This window comes from Schistocerca americana, unplaced genomic scaffold, assembly GCF_021461395.2.
Source record: "Schistocerca americana isolate TAMUIC-IGC-003095 unplaced genomic scaffold, iqSchAmer2.1 HiC_scaffold_352, whole genome shotgun sequence".
Lineage (NCBI taxonomy): Eukaryota > Metazoa > Arthropoda > Insecta > Orthoptera > Acrididae > Schistocerca > Schistocerca americana.
This window is the reverse complement of record NW_025726074.1, coordinates 85,001-90,000: the sequence shown is the minus strand read 5'-3', so window position 1 is coordinate 90,000 and position 5,000 is coordinate 85,001. Positions and strand designations below refer to the sequence as shown.

Genomic DNA, 5,000 nt, shown 5'->3' with positions numbered 1-5,000 from the left:
CTGCTGGCACCAGACTTGCCCTCCAATAGATACTCGTTAAAGGATTTAAAGTGTACTCATTCCGATTACGGGGCCTCGGATGAGTCCCGTATCGTTATTTTTCGTCACTACCTCCCCGTGCCGGGAGTGGGTAATTTGCGCGCCTGCTGCCTTCCTTGGATGTGGCAGCCGTTTCTCAGGCTCCCTCTCCGGAATCGAACCCTGATTCCCCGTTACCCGTTACAACCATGGTAGGCGCAGAACCTACCATCGACAGTTGATAAGGCAGACATTTGAAAGATGCGTCGCCGGTACGAGGACCGTGCGATCAGCCCAAAGTTATTCAGAGTCACCAAGGCAAACGGACCGGACGAGCCGACCGATTGGTTTTGATCTAATAAAAGCGTCCCTTCCATCTCTGGTCGGGACTCTGTTTGCATGTATTAGCTCTAGAATTACCACAGTTATCCAAGTAACGTGGGTACGATCTAAGGAACCATAACTGATTTAATGAGCCATTCGCGGTTTCACCTTAATGCGGCTTGTACTGAGACATGCATGGCTTAATCTTTGAGACAAGCATATGACTACTGGCAGGATCAACCAGGGAGCTGCGTCAACTAGAGCTGAGCAGCCGGCCGCCCGGGAGTGTGTCCCGGGGGCCCGCGCGAACACGCAAGCGTCCGCTCAATTATTCTGCAAACAGGAGGAGGCTGAGCTCCCCTGCACGATACACCTCGAAACCCTCTCAGGTCCCGGCGGCGCGCAGCGCCGTCCTAAGTACTTGGTCGGGTTCGAGAGAGGCGCAATCGCCCGGAGTTTGGCGAGTAGACGCTTTAGGTGCGACCACCCGTGCTCCCAACTGAGCTTGCCGCTGCCGACAGAGGCCCGGGAGCGTGCTGTCGTGGCATTGCCGGCGGGAGACAACACGCGCCACCTACGGTGGCCGGCAGCTCCAACGCCAGCGCCACAGAAGGACAAAAGCCCCACTTGGGTGCCGAAGCGAACTCTCCCAGCACAGCGCACGCGCCAACACGTCCGCACAGCTGCGATACAAACCACCTGCGAGAACCGCAGAGGCGACCGAGCAGCAGACGGCGTCGCGGCGCCGAGCGCCGGGCGGCGGCGCATCCTCAGCGCACACAGTCCTCAATCGGACCAGCACACTGCAGATGTCCACCGCGCTTCGCACCGGGCCCGCGAGGACCTACTTTGGCCGCACGGCGCCGCGTGCAGGGTGCGCCGGCGCGCAGCTGCGCCGCCTGCCGCCTCCGTCGGCCGGCGCGCCTGCCACTGGCCGCCCCCACCAGCCGGCTGTAGCGCGTGCGCCCACGCACCGCGCGGCCAGCACGCCGGGAGGCCCCCCCTCACCGGCCGGGGACGGTCCCACCCAGCCACCGCCGCGTATCGCTTCACACCCACATGCCATTCACGTTCGTGGGCATGGTGGGTATCGCTGAAACAACCGGTTGGTAGCTCAACCGATCGTCGCCATCACTGATTCACCTCTAGCGAGAACAACCGCACCACAACGGTTTACCAGTTGTTCATTTGCGTAACGTCACCAGCAAACGTAGACGTCCATCGCCATTTGCAAATTCAACGATTGTTGCATGCCTGTGTCAGGTGTCACGACACACTATGTCTGCCCACATACACGCAACAACATGTGCACGCTTCGCGAACACGTGGAAGGTGGCCCCCGTACGTATGCGATGTCCATTGCGCGAACGACTGTCAACCGGCCTCTGTCGCATGTCGCAGATGTGGAACGCAGTGCACCATGCTGTCACGGTGTGTGAGAAGAGACGACTACGTCTGACAACACGCGCCACTACATCAACAGACGGCTCATGCTGATCGCCATCCAGGGCATACCACACTGCAATCCGGCTCTTATAGGGAGACGACACATAGCTGAGTGCACAACAGTTGGACCGCATGGTTCGCCGTTGTTGGCGCAGTCGTTGTACGGTCACATGTACCACGATGTATCATTCAGTACATGAGGACCAATGTGCAGTACAGTGTGTGATTTGGACGTACAACATCAGCGGACAGTTGACACAGGCCGTACCACAGCGTAGGCTAAGTGCTTCGCCATGCGAATGCCAATGAACAACTGCGAAGGGCATTGAGCATGTACGTCCTGCTGCCATCCACATTACAGTGTATCGCTGCAAGGTGTTTAACATGAAGCGATACACTGGGGACCAGGCAGTGCGAGTAGCAAACTATATTGCGGGGGTTGCAGTTAGGCAACACTACACTAATTTAACGCGTCGTATGACAATTACAGAGCGGGTTAAGGCCCAACGTGTGTTGGGTTAAGGCCCAACGTGTGTTGGGTTAAGGCCCAACGTGTGTTGGGTTAAGGCTCAACGTGTGTTGGGTTAAGGCCCAACGTGTGTTGGGTTAAGGCCCAACGTGTGTTGGGTTAAGGCCCAACGTGTGTTGGGTTAAGGCCCAACGTGTGTTGGGTTAAGGCCCAACGTGTGTTGGGTTAAGGCCCAACGTGTGTTGGGTTAAGGCCCAACGTGTGTTGGGTTAAGGCCCAACGTGTGTTGGGTTAAGGCCCAACGTGTGTTGGGTTAAGGCCCAACGTGTGTTGGGTTAAGGCCCAACGTGTGTTGGGTTAAGGCCCAACGTGTGTTGGGTTAAGGCCCAACGTGGGTTGGGTTAAGGCGCAACGTGGGTTGGGTTAAGGCGCAACGTGGGTTGGGTTAAGGCCCAACGTGGGTTGGGTTAAGGCGCAACGTGGGTTGGGTTAAGGCGCAACGTGGGTTGGGTTAAGGCGCAACGTGGGTTAGGTTAAGGCGCAACGTGGGTTAGGTTAAGGCGCAACGTAGGTTAGGTTAAGGCGCAATATAGGTTAGGTTAAGGCGCAATATAGGTTAGGTTAAGGCGCAATATAGGTTAGGTTAAGGCGCAATATAGGTTAGGTTAAGGCGCAATATAGGTTAGGTTAAGGCGCAATATAGGTTAGGTTAAGGCGCAACGTAGGTTAGGTTAAGGCGCAACATAGGTTAGGTTAGGCGCAACATAGGTTAGGTTAAGGCGCAACATGGGTTAGGTTAAGGCGCAATATAGGTTAGGTTAAGGCACAATATGGGTTAGGTTAAGGCACAATATGGGTTAGGTTAAGGCACAATATGGGTTAGGTTAAGGCACAATATGGGTTAGGTTAAGGCACAATATGGGTTAGGTTAAGGCACAATATGGGTTAGGTTAAGGCACAATATGGGTTAGGTTAAGGCACAATATGGGTTAGGTTAAGGCACAATATGGGTTAGGTTAAGGCACAATATGGGTTAGGTTAAGGCACAATATGGGTTAGGTTAAGGCACAATATGGGTTAGGTTAAGGCACAATATGGGTTAGGTTAAGGCACAATATGGGTTAGGTTAAGGCACAATATGGGTTAGGTTAAGGCACAATATGGGTTAGGTTAAGGCACAATATGGGTTAGGTTAAGGCACAATATGGGTTAGGTTAAGGCACAATATGGGTTAGGTTAAGGCACAATATGGGTTAGGTTAAGGCACAATATGGGTTAGGTTAAGGCACAATATGGGTTAGGTTAAGGCACAATATGGGTTAGGTTAAGGCACAATATGGGTTAGGTTAAGGCACAATATGGGTTAGGTTAAGGCACAATATGGGTTAGGTTAAGGCACAATATGGGTTAGGTTAAGGCACAACGTGGGTTAGGTTAAGGCACAACGTGGGTTAGGTTAAGGCACAACGTGGGTTAGGTTAAGGCACAACGTGGGTTAGGTTAAGGCACAACGTGGGTTAGGTTAAGGCACAACGTGGGTTAGGTTAAGGCACAACGTGGGTTAGGTTAAGGCACAACGTGGGTTAGGTTAAGGCACAACGTGGGTTAGGTTAAGGCACAATACGGGTTAGGTTAAGGCACAATACGGGTTAGGTTAAGGCACAATACGGGTTAGGTTAAGGCACAATACGGGTTAGGTTAAGGCACAATACGGGTTAGGTTAAGGCACAATACGGGTTAGGTTAAGGCACAATACGGGTTAGGTTAAGGCACAATACGGGTTAGGTTAAGGCACAATACGGGTTAGGTTAAGGCACAATACGGGTTAGGTTAAGGCACAATACGGGTTAGGTTAAGGCACAATACGGGTTAGGTTAAGGCACAATACGGGTTAGGTTAAGGTACAATACGGGTTAGGTTAAGGCACAATACGGGTTAGGTTAAGGCACAATACGGGTTAGGTTAAGGCACAATACGGGTTAGGTTAAGGCACAATATGGGTTAGGTTAAGGCACAATATGGGTTAGGTTAAGGCACAATATGGGTTAGGTTAAGGCACAATATGGGTTAGGTTAAGGCACAATATGGGTTAGGTTAAGGCACAATATGGGTTAGGTTAAGGCACAATATGGGTTAGGTTAAGGCACAATATGGGTTAGGTTAAGGCACAATATGGGTTAGGTTAAGGCACAATATGGGTTAGGTTAAGGCACAATATGGGTTAGGTTAAGGCACAATATGGGTTAGGTTAAGGCACAACGTGGGTTAGGTTAAGGCACAACGTGGGTTAGGTTAAGGCACAACGTGGGTTAGGTTAAGGCACAACGTGGGTTAGGTTAAGGCACAACGTGGGTTAGGTTAAGGCACAACGTGGGTTAGGTTAAGGCACAACGTGGGTTAGGTTAAGGCACAATACGGGTTAGGTTAAGGCACAATACGGGTTAGGTTAAGGCACAATACGGGTTAGGTTAAGGCACAATACGGGTTAGGTTAAGGCACAATACGGGTTAGGTTAAGGCACAATACGGGTTAGGTTAAGGCACAATACGGGTTAGGTTAAGGCACAATACGGGTTAGGTTAAGGCACAATACGGGTTAGGTTAAGGCACAATACGGGTTAGGTTAAGGTACACATTGTTGTAAGGAAAGGTGTTTTGGGGGGGGGGGGGGCCGGTTTGTTGATTGTGATTATCGTAAGTAAATGACTGCGGCATCATCTGATTTGCCACGTCAGGGTGCACCT

The 5,000-nt window shown here is 51.9% G+C and overlaps 1 non-coding gene across 1 annotated transcript in view; it reads right to left on the bottom strand.

Annotated features, from left to right (window-relative positions):
- Positions 1 to 589, bottom strand: part of LOC124580791 — a 1,910-nt gene extending 1,321 nt beyond the window's left edge. Inside the window, exon 1 of the ribosomal RNA XR_006973318.1 lies at positions 1 to 589. This exon is cut by the window's left edge and continues 1,321 nt beyond it. This is a non-coding gene — a ribosomal RNA (small subunit ribosomal RNA).
- Between the last annotated feature and the right edge of the window lie 4,411 nt (positions 590 to 5,000).